Source organism: Nelusetta ayraudi, unplaced genomic scaffold, assembly GCF_046127955.1.
Source record: "Nelusetta ayraudi isolate G7.1 ecotype Tasmania unplaced genomic scaffold, CSIRO-AGI_Nayr_v1 ptg000135l, whole genome shotgun sequence".
Lineage (NCBI taxonomy): Eukaryota > Metazoa > Chordata > Actinopteri > Tetraodontiformes > Monacanthidae > Nelusetta > Nelusetta ayraudi.
Genome location: NW_027466185.1, coordinates 14,057,487 through 14,076,317, shown reverse-complemented (window position 1 = coordinate 14,076,317; position 18,831 = coordinate 14,057,487).

Below are 18,831 nucleotides of genomic sequence, written 5' to 3'. Positions count from 1 at the left end.
TCAAACTTTTAATGAGTCGGAATTCATTTAGAAATTCTGAAACAATAAACCACAAAAAAGTATCCATCTTCCATTGCCTCGCGCAACAAATATTTCCTTTCAGCCGCAGTAAACTTGTGGCAAAACGATACAGCAAACTTTAATCTTTTATTATATTCCGGAGATCGGATGAATGTTAATCTTTGAGGAAATATGTAATGCAGCCCGTGTGTGTGTGTGTGTGTGTGTGTGTGTGTGCCTACTGTAGCTCTAAGGGGGAAAAAACAATTTATACGCATTATTTCTCTTGTGACAAAGTGTCTTGAGGCAGTTGGTTTTTCCTGAGGATCACGTTGCTCTCAAACGCGCAGACGACGACGTCTCAACTCCTTTAGAGTCGATGATTGCCTATTGTTCTCTTGCAGTCCAACGCAAAATATTGTAATTGTACATGCTCGAATTTCCCTTTCCACCCCCTGCATGACCTGGCCGTTAAATTAACTCACACGAAGTGGCGTCGAGGAGGTGGTGAATTTTTGCATTTTTGCAAAAGAGAAGATAAATGGTGGCAAAGGTGATGCAGAAAAGTACATGTTTTCACGTGGACGCCTGGTGTTACGTGACATGCTGTTGACCCGAGCAGAAGTCAATGTATTGGCTCGTTGATTTCAAATGTGCAGCGTTGCCCCACAGCGGAGCTTCGTCGTTATATCAATCCCGTGTTCTTCTGCTCTTGAGCTTCTGGCCGGTTGCCTGGCCGGAGCATCACAAAAGAGAAAAGTGACAAATAGCAACATAAGTGGCAAAAAGGTGTGTAACGATTGTCACATAAGCTGTGCGAATTGTGCATCAGGCAACCAAGTAGTACATTGTCAATGACACGACCTGTGTGATTTGGTTCCTGGTCACTACTCCCTTGATCTCGTTAGCCAAAAAAAAAACAACGATAGCGGCGAGCGGAGTTGTCTTTGTATCGCAGGCGCTTCAAGATTTGTTGGCAGTGTTACTACAAAACCTCACACTCACCTTTTTTTCCCCTACTCGCCGTTTTTGTTTTCGCTGTGTTTAGTGTGTAGCGGAAACGCCCTCTTTCTAAATCGTGGGTCCGGTGGCTGTGTCAGCGTCTGTGAGCAGCGCCACCTTTCGGTGTGGCATACGCATTACATGGTTTTCACCAACCGTTCCGTTTCCATCTGCGAGCGTGTGGACGCGACTTTTTTCGACCCCGGGAAAGAAAAAAAACGGCAACATTCCCGTGTGGACGGGGCCTTAGACGAGACTTAAAAATGCTGTTTTGAAACTCGGAGGCTCCTCTTCGCTGATGTCCAGATATAAATCTGTCTCAACCTCACAGACACATATGGTATCAAGCAAAGAGAGCAAGTGAGGGGGAGAGAAAGAGAGAGAGAGAGAGAGAGAGAGAGAGAGAGAGAGAGAGAGAGAGAGAGCGCTATGCCTCAGAAATGCACGTAAAGCCTTTGTGTCCTTGGAGTTAATACATTTTGACAGAAGGAGGGAACACGACACGGCTCGATAAAGAATAAAGATAACACGGAGATCCAGTGAAAGGGGATCTTCAGCCATTTTCTGATCATTCGTTTCGGGAATATCTGTGGAAGAGGTGAAACACAATCCAGAGCTGAGATAAGGCCCGGAACAGCGGGCCGTCTCCAACTGGCCGCCGAGGCGCTGCTTTTGCACGAAACCAATGGTGTGTGGGTTTTTTGGGTTTTTTTGTCGTGGAGCGATCCGGTATTGGGTGGCCAGGATTGGGGGATAACCGCAGGAACATTAAGCTCTTCTCGCGAGCGCTATGTTTATAAAGAAATTGGCCTTTTATTGGGGCGGGGGAAGAGTCCTAACCCTAAGTGACGTAAACTCTCAGGTTACCTGCCTTCAGACGCACGTGGGCAGGCGGGCAACATAATTCTGTTAGAATAATCCAGTTTGGAGCGTTTCAGGATCACCTGAACACCAGTTAAAGTGTCTGACTGTCTGATCGGATCAGTCACAGCACAGTGACGTTCCGACATTAACTCACACTCGGGTTGCAGAGATTTTTATCGGCTTTCTTCTGCAAAACTGACCCGAGATTAGACGAGGCAATTTTTGCTGCCTTCATTCACAGCTGTTTTTTCTTTTCTTTTTTTCCGCCTGCAACCTGCTCCATGAAAACATACTCCCTTATAATAAACCCTCTGTCCAAGAACACTCGTTTTTTGTTGTTTTCTTTCTTTATTTTGGAGGGGGAAAAGCGGTAACCAGGGCGACGGGACTGCAGCTGGACTGAAATATTTTGATTACAGGTTTGGTATTAACGTTGACAGCCGGGTTCAGTTGTGGAGCATTAAAGGTGGGCGAAGACAAAAAATTCTTTGAAAACTCTCGCCCCAAAACTCACTTTTTCCAACAATTACCGTGTCGACATCACTGCTAATATTAACACGTCAGCTTCAGGTTTGTTTGCTTGTTTTCTCGCAGTGGCGGCGTGAGTCACACTTTTAGCCCGACGCCCCCTGACTTGGCAAAAGTCTGAATGATGAAAGAATAATAATGTGACGCGACAGCTCGCGGTGACACAGCGCGGAACTCAGACTCTATTAATAGTGCGGGTCACTGCGGCTCTGGTCAGACGGAGACGGGCCAGACTCATTTTCACAGAATGTGTTTCGCCCATGAAACGACTTCCGTTCCGCATCAGCTTCACGTCCCTGTTTTGATGCTGCTGTTCTGCTGCTCTGCTGGACTCCGAGGTGATTTAAACGTTGAAACGCATCAGTCAAGATTTCAGCAGTCCATGTGCATGTGTCTGTGTGTGTGTGTGTGTGTGTGTGTGTGTGTGTCTGTGTGTGTGTGTCTGTGTGTGCATCTGCCTGCCTGCGTCTCCTCTGGTTGCCGAACAAAAGGACAGTTATTCTGGTGAAACCACCGGCTCGACCACGGAGGACTCCTCACTTTTTCCATCTCGCCACGTTCTCGCACTTTGCTTCTTTTTCCCCTCTCGCTCTCTTGATCCCTCTCTCTCTCGCTCTATCGCTCTCTCTCTCTCTCTCTCTCTCTCGGCCCAGCAGAGTTAAACGGCGATGCGGCCTTTATTTGTTTTCACCAAAACTGAGCCGAGAAACCAGTTCAGTTGCTCGCTGAATTCTTTTAATTCATTTAGAAAAAAATAAAAAAATAAAGGCCTTCTGTTTATCTCTGATTTGTTGCGCATTTTGTGTTTTCTTTTGCTTTGTTTTTGTTTTTTAGGTGGAAAACAATGAGTATGGGGAAAACTTGTAGTCATGTGGAATAACTCGTCTTTGTGCACTTTTGATGCTTCATGATCAGTCAGTCGATCAGTCTCAGTGTTTTCTAACAATAAAATATGCCTCTCTCTCTCTCCTGTCAATGAACTCGGAATAGAAATCAATCCTTTTCTTATTTTGCTCTCTCGTCGTTTCAGACACACACAATTCTAAAAAAAATTTAAATAAAAAACCCTTTGTGATGTCACAAATGGCACAGAACCTCACGTACGCCAGTGAGCCAGGAGCTGGCTTCAACATCTTGGAACGCCTTGTTTTTACTGCCTTTCAATCACACAAACACATACACACACACATACATACACACACACACACACACACACCCTGTACACAGTGCAGATTAAAACTTAAACCAGTGAGTCAGGATCTGGCTTCACCGTCTTGGACCGCCTTGTTTTTACTGCCTTTAATCACATTGAAGGCACAACAAACCATCGGTTTTGGCGTGAGACTGCAAACAGAGGGCTAAATATTCTGTTTCCTCCAAATCTACTATATCCAGAAAATTGTGCAAGACTGTTCTAATGGGGTATAAACAAATTAAAGGGTAAAAACAAGATAAAGATAAAAAATGTACTTGATTTGGGACCTTTGCACAAAACAAAATCAAACGGCAATCCTGCTTTTTTGGATTTTCCACCATTTTTAACCTTAATCGTCTCCGAAATCGATTACTTTGAAGCCATTCCGTCTGCAGCACTCCAAGTGTCTGGTGAGAGCAGGCCGCTCGCTGCGCTGCACTCTGGTTGGTCAATTGTGTATCTAATCATTTACGGCTCGCCAAATCGTGTCTCATCTTCACCGTGGTTTCATTTGCAAAAGAGCTTCTCGAACAAACAACTCCAATCAAAGCGGCACGCTCACGCCGTGTCGGAGTCATTTTTCCGTGAGCTGTGAAGCTGAAAGGGGCTCCAGAGGAGCTCACGCTCAGCCGAATCATCATTTGATTTTATTTTCCTTTTTTTTGAAAGGAAAAAAGGAGCTAAATGTGTATTTTGTGGTGGAAAAAAACACACCCCTGCAATCGCAGCACAGAAATAAAATAATCACAGTGACAGAAAGCTGCTCTCTGACAGTCACAATATGTCAGAGAAGATTATGGTGGCACATCAAAACCTTTTTGAACCGTTTCTCGGAATATATTTGACCAGTTTTGTCCACATTTATTTTGCTGACAGAGACGGCGCTTGTTTTTGTTGTTGTTGAGGGTTTTTTTTTTTTGAAACTGTGCCTCTACCCTCACATTTAGACGCCGTTAAGAAGAGAGGCGTTGTTCACGTTGTTGATTATGTTAAAACACAGCGATGAAAAGAAACAAAACTCAAAAAGAGCATTATGCCCTTGACTGACGGCGGGTGGAGGAGGGGAAGACCTCCTCTCTCCTACACCTCTGAGAGGGGTTTACGAGCAGAGCAGCAGGGATGAATGTGTGGCGGCCAATAAACGAAGGCTCGCAGAAAACATGACATTTGCCTCAAGGTCTGATATGTTTTATGTGGATCCGAATACTTCAAAGCATATAAAGCAGATGATTTGTCGGATCTGCCACACCACTGGAACCAAAAAAAATAAATAAATAGAGACTCAGACTGAGGTCTCAGAAGGTGGAGCCAATGTAAGGCGGGTGGTGTTTTTGCTACCAGTGCCCTTTGTGACATCACAAAAGGTAGATTTCCAGAGCTACGGGTTTCAAAACACACTTAGACAAATACTGATGATAGCAGAGGCGGTGAGGTGAGTTTTGCATAATACGGAACCTTTAATAAACATAATGATGATGCTTCATTTTGGCCCAAAAAAATCTAAATTAAAAAAACAGAGCGACTCCATCAGGATGAAATAAATGTGCTGCAAACAGTTGGAACAATGACACAATTCATGACCGCTCACACACACACACACACACACACACACACACACACACACACACACACGCACGCACGCACACTTGTACACTGCGCAGATTAAAACCTAAGCACAGCCTGGATGCAGTCGGCTGCACGGCGGAAAACGTATACGCATGACAAATTTGATTCACAAATGGACAGGTTTCAATTTGAATCCCGACCCGTTTGGCTTATGGCTGGCTGCTAAAATAGAGCTCATCCTGTGGAACTGGGGAGGGGGAAGCAGCGAGCGGGCGGGGGAGGGAGGGAGGGAGCGAGGGGAGCAAGAAAATTCAAGGTGATTTGAGCGATAGTTTCTGCGCGGAGCGACGAGGCCGGCTGAGTGAATAAGAGCAACCAGCCAGCAAAGCCAATTTTATACATGGCTAAGTTTTCTCTTATGCTATGTACCTGAGCGCACGCCAGCACGCACACACGGAGGTACACACACACACACACATGCGGCCGCGTGCGCACACTCAAACACAATATGCTTGTGTCGCTTAAACAGATTTTTTTTTTCTTTGTCTTTATAGTCACCATCTGGACAAAAAAACCTAACAGACCTCCACAATCACAATTAGTTACACATCAGCTACATTATATATTTGAAATGGCACGTCAGGGGAGGGAAGACTGGGGCCGCTAACTGGAGAAAAATTCCACAGCAACAAGCTGTTATATTTTGCAACACATGTCTTATCTTCTTCTAGAAAAAAAAACAGAAAAAAAAACATTCCCTGGGAGATTTGCATTCACTTCTGGTGCAAAAGTTATCCAACCAGCTGGAGATCATTGATTGATTGGAATGAAAGAGGAGCTCCCCCATTAAGTGGTTTTTCATGAATTTTGCTGATTCTGGATGTTAGAGTACCTTAAATTACAGCCCTTTTTATGAAGTACATAGGATTAAGTAGTTTAAAATACTGTTTATGAAATATAATCTTTTTGTATTCCATTTCATTCAATTTGTTATTTATTATTTTTATTCTCTTCGAAAATTTAAAAAAAAAAATCAAATCATGTTAAACTTTCACTGGACAGGACAGGGGTGTCACTTTATCCATGGCTGGGCAATCAAACATGGTAATGATTTCTGTTTACAATCTATCTAAAATACTTTACTTTAAATATAAAAAATATAACTATCATTTACAGATGCCTGACAACTTGTCTCCTACATATGAACATAAAAAACTAGTGCAACACGTCAACCCACGATTAGCCTCCCTCTCTGCACTCCGTCAACCGGGCAAAAGTCTGCTGTGCGGGGCACAAACACAGCGTATTTGCCAAAGCACATTAGCTGCCTGTGCTCCGCTCCCCTTTCACTCAGGGTGTGGCTCCACAGACAGGAAACAGTCCCCTCTGCTTTTAGCAAGGGCCCCGCATAGCCAGTGTGTGTGTGTGTGTGAGAGAGAAAGAGAGTGAAAGGGTGTGGTGAGACTACTCCAGAAGAACCAAAAGTCTTTACAACACGAGTAATGATGAGCCATTGTTTCTAAGGATTGCAGCTTCCAGTCATTTAGCTGGAAGGTGATAAAATGTCTCTGAGGGATTTTTTTTTCTGCCCTCGGTTTGTTCCTGTGGGTGTTTCTTGGCAATTCTTTGCATCACACGACAATAGAAGAAGGCTGTGAGGTGACGCCATTGAAACAATAATAGTAAAAATAATGATGATAATAAGCAGAATTATGATTCCATTCCATTCTGCTGGCTTCTTTTTGTGTGTGTTTGTAACGTGTGTCCAGACGGACGTCAAAGCGGTCAGTTCGTCTCGACTGTTGTGCCAAGGGCTGGACCAGTGTGGTTTTGTTTGAGCTGTGTGCCAAAATACTGGGTCCATGTGTGAGTGTGTGTGTGTGTGTGTGTGTGTGTGTGGAGCTGGATTGTCCTCAGGCTAAAATGAGCAGCGACCACAACAGACAAACACCGACAGATAGAAGAAAAAGTGGGGGGGGGGAAGAAAAAAGAAATTGAGACGGGCCACAGAAAAGAGACGGGGCCTCCCTTTGCCTTCTAAACTTGCTATCATAAACACACACTCACTGAGACACACACACATCGAAAGACACAGAGGAATACTCACTATGAGAGCAGTTGCTCCTCCGCCGCCTCCAAAATAGACCCGAATTGGATCTACAGTCGCTGCCCGCTGGTTTATTCCCAAGACTTGCGAGTGTTGGAAAGCTCATTTTGCTCTTATGTTGTTGTTAATACAGTGGCGCAGGAAAATAGCGAGCGAGATATATAATTTGCAAGTGTGGGGCACTGTGCAGGATGGTACTCAAAAATAAATTTAAAATACTTGCAGAAGATTTTCACACCACTTGCAACTGAGACGAAAAACAACAACAGTAACCACAAAAAGTGCTAGCTCAACACTAGCTTAGCATTTGATTATGTACTGACTCACCCTGCTGTACGAAAACTTGAAGATCTAAGATCATCAAATACATGCTAGTATTTCTCCGGTATTTTTAAGGCATGTTGTGCCCTGTGTTTAACATAGCAACAGTAACCAGGGCAGGCAGAGCTACGCAAAGGGCTAATTATTGGTAGCGGACGCAGATAGATTGATATGGTTGCAGCCAAATAATTGTGAGCAATTAGAGAAATGCACTTTTCTTGTTATGCTGGGTGGGGCAGGGAGGAGGGGTTCAATATGTCATTAATGTTGGTGCGAGATGATTCGATTTCTGCGAGTGCTAGCACCAGCTAGCGGGACGAGGCGCGCCGCAGCCACGGCATCCCTCCGATCCAAATGGGCCCGGCCTACTGCTAAAGACATTATCGCTCAGAATAAACCGGCTTCTGAGTGTCTGACTCTTTTCATAGATGTGTTTGTCCAGCAGTTTAAAGATCTGCGCACGCAGATCGACGTCTCTGCGGCGGCGTCTCTTCCTCCCCTCAGTAAATTCTTTGTTGTTTGCGAGTCGCTCCCCACCCTTCCGACCCTCCCTTTTTCTTGTTCTTCGCCGCTTTTCTGTCTTCGTAAAACTGCTTTTAAACTTTGTATATCTTTCACCCCAGAGCACTTGATGAGTTTTTTTTTTATGTGCCCTCCCCACTGTCTCCCTCTGTTTTCTCCGTCTGCCTTCCAAACAGAAGGAACCCTTGTGACCTCGGTGGCTGGGCGTGAATTGGATCAGCTCGGTCTCACATCACCTTCTGGGCCTCCAGGTTCAACTTCATTCGATGGTGAACTTGAATATTTCAGGGGTCCCATAAGTTAAGTTTTTTCAACATAAGGCTCCTCCAAAGCAGCCTCCCAACATGAATTACACAAAAAAACAGCATATTTAGCCCCCTGTTTACAGCCTCCTGCTGAGACAGATGGTTTGTTTGTGGACATTTGTGAAAGGCGGCGGAGCAAACTGTCTGGGGATGTTGTTTTGGGAGGTATCAGTCCCCTTTGTGACATCACAAAAAGCTGTTGTCGCGACCCACGTGTTTTAGGACTCCCACGTTTTCAAAAGTGAAGCAAGTAAAAAACAGTGACTAACGTTTTTTTTTGTTTTGTTTTTTCATTTCTGAGGTCCAAGTGTGATTGTGTTATGTAAAAGTTATAATTGCAGAGTAAATACAAAAGAAAATCAAATGAAAATGATAAAAATGCAATAATGTTTAAAAATTGAAAAGACCGCCAGATGGATTCTTCGACTTGCTGATTTGGTGGTTCGGGTCACCACAACATGCCCGCGTGAACTCAACCAGAACCTCCTCTAGACGGAACGGCCGGGGACTTTTAATCCATCATCGACACATCAGACACATTTTACATATCAGTCAGCAGCAGGCCAATATGTTGCCGACACGACAACAGAGCAATCGGAAAATTACAGGCAGCCGCCACAGCGACTGCGATTGAAGATAGAAAGCCCTCCGCAAATCCCTCCGAGGAGCGCTTTGGAAAAACAGCGAGGTGGAAATTCTCGACATGCACTCGGGGGATGTTGGAGTAACTTTTATGACACCCAGCAGTGATGTCAGCAAAGCAATATGCATGGGATTTGACAGGGAAAAACAGGCTGAGGTGTGCAGCAAGGCAGCGGTCTGCTTGTTTCACGTGCACTACAGGAATCCTCTGCGGGGAAGAAATCAGTAGAGGTCCAGTGGGCTTGAGGAGCTCTTGACAAGGCCGATGTCAGACGTACAAAATTGAGGCATCAGTGATGAGTAGAGGAGGAGGTCATCACGTGGCTAGTATTAAACAGAAGAAGAAGAAGAAGAAGAAGAAGAAGAAGAAGAAGAAGAAGAAGAAGAGAAGAAGAAATCACGGTGAGACCACATGTGGACCAGAGAGTCCGCTGAGAGACACCAGCTGACAGGGATGAACCAAGTGAAGCTGAAACCTGCGGTGGATACAGTCAGAATAGAGATGGGGCTTCTATACAGGGAAATTAAGGGAACAATATTTCAGGATTTTTTTCAGACTCCGGTAGCGCAACCTTGCATGATTTTTTTTTTAAATTTCAAATATCACATAAACAGCATATTTAGCCCTCTGTTTGCAGACTCCTGCAAACACGAATGCTTTTTTAGGCCTACCAACGTATTTGAAAGGAGCCATTAATAAGCTGGTCTCAGAGGGCGGAGCCAACACGGGCTGGAAGTGTAACCTTCGGAGACATATCGGTGCCTGCTGTGATGCCACGGGTTTTATGCCAAGGGTTTTATCCAGGACGGACTTTTCGTATTTCTGAAGAGATTGTTGACAGGAAGAAGGCAGTGGTTTTGCACAATGCAGGACCTTCAAAGAAATGTACGATAAAAGTGGGGCGAAAACGACACGGCTGGCATCATAAAGCTAAACAAATAAACAGGCGAAAGACACGGCGATCAATGAGAATTGTGGTTTGGCACGTGCATGTGTTCAGCCGGGCAGCAGAGGAGCCAGATAAGAGGAAATGGAAAAGACTCCGCTCCGAGTGAGGCACTTTATTTGGTGCCGTGAGTTTGCTGCTATTTGCGAGCTGCAAGATTTATCAAACCTGACAAAAACGTCAGGACTGGATGAGTCTGAAAAATTCTGGATTTATGATCTGTTTTAGGCAACTAAAACATTTTGCAACCAGGCAACTGTGAAAGAAAAAGATTGTGGTTTTGGCTTGTACAAAAAAAACTGCTGCCCTATGATAGGAGACAATGTTTTCTAGGGAACATTTTACAAGCTCGCCTCTCATCTGACTTTTTCCAGATTTGTTTTTGGTTTTATCCTGCATTGCGTGATACAGCAGAAGCACGTTATGTCTTTTTTCTTGGTGAACAATTCTGTGAAAACAAATAACTCGTCCCACACCTGGACACCAGCGCTGTTTGTTTTAGGTCAAGCAATAAAATATCACTTAGCATCAACGACAATAGTGGCTAGAATGACGTCAGAGAAAAAAAATATATATTCTAGGCTCTTTATGATATTATTGTGGCCGGATTTGCTTTGAATCTCATGGAAAACAATATTCACAGAAAGGTGCAAGTAGGACAAGTCGCGGGAAAAAAGTTTGCTTACTCAAACTGCGGTTCTGGAATCCACATTTCGAGAGAATTAAAAAGTGGCTGTGAAGATGGACGAGCCAGATTTCACAGTGTGCCACGCAGCTGCTGTGCAAGATTACATGTCAATTAAATCGACTTCAAAAATGAACAAATGAGGGGAAAAAAGCAGATCGTTTGTGCTCTTTTGTGTGACTCCAAAATTGCAACAAAAACAAAACAAAAAATAAAACACTGCTGTTCATAAATTACTAATACTCTTTGAGGCTAAAATGTCGCATAATAAATTTGCCCTAAGTGCCTCAGATTTTTTTTTTTTTTTTCAGAATTGCCTTTTGGCCTCCAATAAGAAAGACGAGACGAAAATGCACGAAATGGGACGTTTGAACTTATTTTTTGTATTTCGGCGCGGCGCCAGAAGAGATGAAGTCTGGCGCGAAGGCCGTTCCTGTGGAAACACAATTCGGAGACGCAGAGGTTGGCAATTATCAAAAAAAAAACTAAAAAACTTTATAAAGTGGAGTCGATTTCAACAGACAACTCAATAGAAGAGATGATGTGACAGGATTTTCTGTAGGGCGAAGGCACGCAGACACGCACCCCCAACACTGACGGGTGAGTCTTGAGTGCGCACATTTCAAAAGCGTTCAACGAGGCAAATATCTCTCAAGTCTCGCACGAATGACTTATTGGTGACCAAACAGCGGAGAAAAGACCCTTTCTCAGCAGGGCGCTGGGAGGGTTTTAGGGTTATGAACAATGGCTTCTCTCCATCCATCCATCCATCCATCCATCCGCCACTCTTCCTCTCCTCCTGTGCCGGTGTGTTTCTCAGCCCTCCGCCTCGCCTGATCACCATAATCAGCTATGATTTATTGCCACGCGCGCATGCCGGCATGCGCCAACACGTCGTTAATCAGATGTTTGTCCTGCGGTGGGCTATCACAACGCAGAGATAATAGAATCTGTAGATGATTAAAAAATTAAGAGGAAGAAGGAGAAGAAAAAGAAGAAGTAAACATGCACCGCCTGACAAACGAGTGTCCTGCAATGGGTCATACGCACACACGCGCACGCATGCATGCACCGGTATCTGCTGTTACGTATCTAAATTAGATTAAGCGGGCGCGACACAAACACCTTTTCTCCGTCTTATTCGTTCCCGGTGTGCTGTTCATCAGCTCGCGGTCCCCCTGCCAGTCGTGCGGGAGCCAATCACGGCCTTATGATATTTATTGGATGATTAAAAAAGAAGAGGAGGAGGAGGAGGAAGAAGAAGAAGAGGAAGAACCTGTCAGGTTTACGCACGCTCTTGCAAAGTCATCCAATACGGTCAAGTCAGTCAGTCACGGCCGTGGCTGAGTTACCGTTGTTCTGCTCTGAAGATTTGTGCTGTAAAATTTAAGCCGTCCTGTCCTGATCAGCACGATGAACGGCAGCGAGGCGACGAGAAGAAAGAACAACCTCAGCAGAACGACCTCAGCCAGCAGCACTGGGTTTAAATAATGCATGAAGATGCTGGATGGAGTTCTCGTTTTTTAATAAATGACCTATTTATAGCGGGGTTAATCTAATATATGAACAAGAGCAACATGTGCAAAATAGATGTTCTGCTTTAGTATCGGTTACGGGTGCAGAAGGAAGTGGAAGTGACACAGTTAAAGGACCATATTGCACTTTTTTCTGCTTTTAAACTTTTTTGTACTTTCCCTTTATCAGTGTTCCCTAACAAGAAACTGTGATCAAGCTTCCTAAAACGAGAAGGTTCATCAAGCTATCACTTAAGAAAGGGGACCCTTTGTGATGTCACCAAGGGCAAACATACCCACTCGCCGGGTTTGAAACAAGATCCTTAGCCAGGTGTTGACTCCGCCTTGTGAGACCACCCAGTGTCAGATGCGTGGGAGGTCCAACAAAGCATCCGTTTAAGCAGGAAGCTAAAACCATCTTGGTAGGAGGCTGCAAACAGAGGGCAAACTCTGCTGCTTTCAGCCAAGCTGATCCATGAGACTCCAAGACGCAAATGATGACCTCGACAATTAGCGAGAATACGGGAGGTAAGGTTGTGTCGGGTCGTCGCTTTCATGCGGCTCTAAAAATAACAAAATGTGACAGGCAGTAAACGGTGAAGCGGACAGAAGGCCGCCCGGCGGCGCCACGCCAGCCAGGAGTTCAGGAGGTCACGGCGGTAATAAGCAGCTTGTTCGTGCCGCGAATGAAGCGTTGAGGCGTGCGCCCGCGTTGCCTGTGATGACAAGAACTGTTGGCACCGAGGTGGCTGATTACCAGCTTCATCGCAAACTTAAAGGGTGTGTGTTTGTGTGTGTGTGTGTGTGTGTGTGTGTGTGTGTGTGTGTGTGTGTGTTTGTGTGCGTGTGTGTGTGTGTGTACGTGCGCGTGTGTGTGTATGCGTGTGTCTGTGGTGTTGATGACAGCTGCTGATCAGTAACCCGTACGGTGATTGCAGACTAATAGTCTGAGATAGACACTGAGAGTGATATGTGTGTTGATTGCAAGGTGTGTGACTGTGTGTGTGTCTGTGTGTGTGTGTGGGTGGGTGTGCGCACGCGCGTGCGCTGATTGCAGAGTAATGCAGATCAGATGAAGCAAGAAATCGCCTTTTTGGCTCCATCAATCATCTCGCTGGCTCTCTTTCCTTTCGCTCTGCCCCACTCATTCTCCGTTCTGCCTCTTTCCTGATGTTTCTCTTCCAGTCACGCTCTCTCCCTCTCTCTTTTGTCATTGGCCCTTATCTCTCTCTTTCTCTCTCTCCCTCTCTCTAACTCTCTCTGTGTGACACACACACACACACACACACACACTCACAGTTTCCCTGTCAGGTGCAAAATATCAACCTTGTCCACATTAACACTGCTGGAATACAGACGATAAACAAAGACCCACAAGATTAAATTTAAAGGCCAAATATGTAAGAATCTGAGCCACCTAATGGCCAGAAGGTGTACTGCAAATTCTGATTTCCCATTTGATCTGAAAGAACCCAGAGCATCTACACATTTAGGGCGACTGTAGAAATGCAGTGGAAAGATTTTGAAGCTTTCTTACAAGTGGGCCTGTTCTTATTGCAATAATGAATTACTATTAATAAACGTTATTTTAGTAACTTTGTGCAATGTGTTCTGTTTAATTCAATTTCAAGCTAACAGATCATGTAAAATGTTAGACACTAGGCTTGTTTTCATTTCATTATATTCCTCGTTTAAATTATATTTTTGATTGCCAATCATCACCACATTTTTAAATACAGCTGTTCTATAAAATTAATTGGATTGTGTTTTTTTTTAGATATTTATTTCTCATTTTTGATTAAATAAATTCAATTCATATCTTTTTCCCCCCAACATTGTCAAGTGTTAAATTGATGATTGGATGATTTGATTCTAATTTGATTGCCTGCATTCAACACTGAGCCGGGGAAGAGGCTCTCCTGCAGTCATCCGCAGGTATTGTGACGCAATTAATCAATTACACAAGGAGAAGGAGTGACGCACGCCGAGAGGCTGGGCTTGGTTAAAGACCTGTGATGCCTGACATGTAAACAGAGGCGTGCGGCAGGGCAGAGGAGGAGGAGGAAAAGGTGCGCTCGCTTCATTTAGACCCAACACGCTGTGTAATCCCCTTATCTGGCCCTGATGGCGCTGTGTGATCGGACACGACTGGCTGACTGACTGGCTCATTTCGAAAAACACCCAGCCCGCTGCGCTCCTCAAAACCTTCCTTTTGATTGTGAGAGTCGCTGCTAAACAGAGAAGACGCAGCTGCCGACGATGCTGCGTCGCTTATAGGGGTGAAAGTCGTACGTCTCGCTGGAAATTGTCAAAGCATAAAAGAGATCAGGGGACAGAGACAGTGGTTCTTGTATTTTTAATTGAAAAGCAAAATATCACACTGTCAGTGCGCAGCCGTGCAATACGAGCATAAAGCTTCACCTTGACCAAAAATCCTGAAAATGCTGTGCAAAATATTTACATTCAACGATCTGTCTAGGCAGCTGCTACTATCTATGCCAAAACCTTTCTCCACACTGACAAAAAAAACATCCTGAAATAATGTATATCTCCCTAAATCCATCCTATCCATCCCTGACAGTTTCATCTTGCCCAATTGTAAATTTACTAACTGCACTGTAAATAATGGATTTTGTTGTGTATTGCTGTCTTCTTGTTTTTGTTTTGGTGGGACTGTCTCCTATTTAGTGTCATTGTCCGCCCTTTTTACTCTAATCTTATGTCTCCTGTGTCCCTATTTTTATATACTATGACCCTTGTGTCCTTTTTGTGTGTCTTTTATGGTTCTTAACATCAGGCTAGAGGACTGCGGTTGAAAATTAGCCTCTGGCTAACACCGGCACATTGACAGGAATGTAAATTAATGTTCATTGTCCTCTTCAAATAAAATAAAAAAACAAGATTTTTTTCTTTTTTTCTTTGTCCGATTGCAGGATGTTAGAGTCACACGTTAAGGCCTAAGCTGAAGTTGTTAAAGCTGCTATGAAAAGTCTCAGCCGGCAGTGAAACGCGCAGCTCTTTGCACCTGTAACAACATCCAGCGGTGATGTCACCGCGCAGAAATAGCAGGATAAACACAGGTGCTACCGCTGAGGCTAATTGAGGCTCGGCCGCACTCAGGTTCAGGAGTCGGGGCCTGTTGTTGTTCCAGCGCCTGCTGTCTCGCTTCGGCCTCAGCCACCTGAAAAGTATCTTGATCTTATTCAAATAAGCCGTGCTCTCGGGTTGTTTCCACGTCTGATATCACCGACCACTGTGTTTTTATTTACGTGCAAAGTTGATCTTTCTTTTTATTTTTTTCCTTCTGCCCCCGCTTTTTTCCCCTAAAACTTCACTGTGTGCTAGAACAAAAAAATAAATAAATAAATACAAATTGCCGATAAAACTTTGCAAACTCACGTCACAGCTCGCATCAAAGGCCCAGAATTGTTTGATTTATTTTTTATTTATTCATTTTTTTAATTACGAATGGAAAAAGGATATAAAAGGAGATCGAGTTCAAGAAATCGTTATGGTCCCACGGGTGAATTTTACGCAGCTAAACAAGCAACAACAAAAAAAAAGAAGAAGTTGATCAAAAGCAAATTATTTTTTCTGTCTATTGTTCCAACACTGGCTTACTAAATCAGTGGCCTGATGGAAACAGACAGAACTCATTGAGGAGCAGGCATGGAAGCCTGGAAGGGGCCAGTTCCACCCATATTAGTCACTGGCCCCTTCCAGTCATGCAGAAGCTTAGAGGGGATTTTTCTTTTTTATTATTTCAAACTCAAATGAAAAAAGTAAATACAACACTGATTAACTGTCGATTTCTGAGTGTTTTCTGAGTGTTTCCTTCTTCTTTTTTTTTTTTAAATATCACCATCAAGAAGTCAAACTGAAATGCCTGCATTGCACACAACTGACAGGCATTTCCTGCTTTTTAATAGGCCAACAAACAAAAGTGATTCCACACAACAACAAGAGCAAAAGCTTCTCATGAAAGTCTGTTTGTACGAAGGTAAGAATGCCAGGATGTAGAGTTCTGGTACACAACACTGGCCCGCTCCAGAGATAAGGACGTCAAAATGAAGGATAAACAAGAGAAGAAGTGCCAGGAGGGATAATCAGAAACACGGATGTTTGGTATTTGCCAGACGAGACGCTGGAAGCCGCTGATCCCTGCCCCTCCCAAAAACAAAAAGAAAATAAAGAAGGAGGGAAAAAAGAGAGTCAGTCAGGGTCTGCCGAGGTCGTCGCGGAAGCTTTAAGAGCATTCCGCGGCGATCTGATGGGATTCCCAGATCTGCCAGCCGAGCCGGCTATTATATCCAGATTTTCGACTTTACTGGGGCCCTCGGTGCCACATCAATGAGGGGCAGTGCCATCCCTTCATCTATCTCCGTCCTCCGTCCCCGCGTCCCGCACCGTCTCCCGCCGCACGGGGGAACAATGGCCGCCGCCGCCGCCACATCAAACGGCCCAGCGGCGGAGAGAGTCGGCCGTAGGGACGGAGAATTACAGTGCGGGTCCGAATGTGATTGTGCATCAAAGCCAAAACTGAAGTGGGGGGAAAGAAGGAAAAAAAAAACCCAAAAAAACTCTTAAACTGATTATACGTCCACAAGACGAAGAAGGAGGAGGAGGAGAAAGAAAAAAAATGTCTACACGCTACCACCGTCTGCTTTTACACACCGCTGCCGCTGCTGCTGCTGCTGCTGCTGGGTCAAATCCAATATTCCAAGTGTTTTTTTGTTTTTTTTTTAACTTGTGTGCGTCTTTCCTTAAAACAGAAGTACATCAATCTGGAAGCCGCTGCACGTTCTCAGCTAATTTCGGGGAAAACGCGACCTGACGCGAGTCTCCTCTGATCTCCGACGGCTTCCTCCACGCTGCTCCGTCTGGCGGGAAACAGGGACACATTTTCCTCATTAAAATCGTCGCCTCCTCGCTGAGCGCTGATTATAAATCAGTGGGAAATCTCCCTCACTGATAGTGCCGCCGCCGCCGCCGCCGCCGCCGCCGCCGCCGTCGTCTGTGAGAAAAACTTTAATTGAGACGCAGTTTACCGACTTGCAGCCGTGCAAGTATTTATTACTTTTTGCCAAATGTCGCTCTCAGCTGTGTCAAATTCTTTGTGTTTTGTGCTGAGCAAACTAATAATAATAATAATATAATAATAGTAAAAGCAGCAGCATTTATCAGTTTTACAACTTCTGATTGATTTAAGGCAAGTACACAAACACACAAAAATGCAGACTTCATGACACTGCTATCCAGTATTAACCCCACCACCACCACCTCAAAAAAATGTATGCAATTATGTCTGAATGAGTTGTATCTCACTGAAAAGCGGTGGCATAAACTTAAGCCCCCTTCTAAAACATAGGTAATAATAATTATAAATCATTGGGGGATTGAAAGCAGCCATTGCATTTGTAAATGTCGACTTCTCAGATGTAAATTTTTACTTTGCGGGATATTTGTGAAAACCGTGGGAAGCCTTAAATCACAGCTGTGATGTCATTCCCTCCCTCCAAACAGGTTTCAGCGTCAGCGTGCGTCTGATTTAGGGTTCGATCCAGAGGAAGAATCCCGGCGTGACCAAACCGCCGCCGTGCAGCTAAAGTGGAACTGAGTCAAACCAGATAGTGACACTTTTACCGAAGATTTTTTATTTGTTTCAAGGTTTGGAGATGAGAAACGATGATGTTGAACTACGAAGAGTGATGTTGGGGTGAAGAAAGAGGAAAACAAATCAAAACAAATGTGCCAATGTGTCGGGACTTAAATAAGCTCAAGAAAAGGCAGCAACGTCATTTATATTCAGCTTCCCGTCTGATCCGAGCAAATTGAGATCTTGTTTTTCGGGAAAAACTGTATTTTCTATTTTTATTTTGAAAGTCTGCGGCATCACCCCGGGCCTTTACCTTAAGCGCCCTCATCTGGACACTCCCCTCTGGGAGGTTAGCTTTTATTTTGAACACCTTCTGCGTCGGTTCTAGTCTTGAAAGCTTCGCTGTATGAGAAAGGAAACAGAACCAATGTTGCTTTGCTTTTTTTTTCTCGTCTGTGACGTTGAAGCCACGTAAGTGGTGACCATTTCGGGCGACACAAAAATCTTTAGAACTTTGCTCAAACCGACTTCGAAACTTCAAGAAAAAAAAAAGAAAGACATTCGGCATACTCAAAAGGGTCATTCATACGCCCGCGAGGGAGGCGGGATGGCAAATGTTTATTGCTGGAGCTAATAATGCGGAAAGAATCGGGCCCGTCGGCATCGGGGGGGTTGGAGTCCCGCAAAGCAGCGAGCAACAACAGAAATCCTGTCTGAGTCGCCGCTTCTTTCACACAGAACACACACACGCACACAGACATTTTTGCCCATAAAACCGCACTCATCCATCATCTTAGCTAATGTCACATGGTTTTGAGAAGCGCGTTTGAACACACATGCTGTCAATTTATCATTTCTCTCTTTGGTGGGCGTCTCTCTTCTCTTCCATCCTGGCGCATTTTAACAGCGTTCTTGGTTTCATTTATTTGATTATTTATTTGCTGGGTCTCTTTCTTTGCTCCAGTTGTACCAGTTGACATTATGACACTTTAAAACAGGAACCCTTACACCAATGGAGGCTTCGACCGAGACCTGGC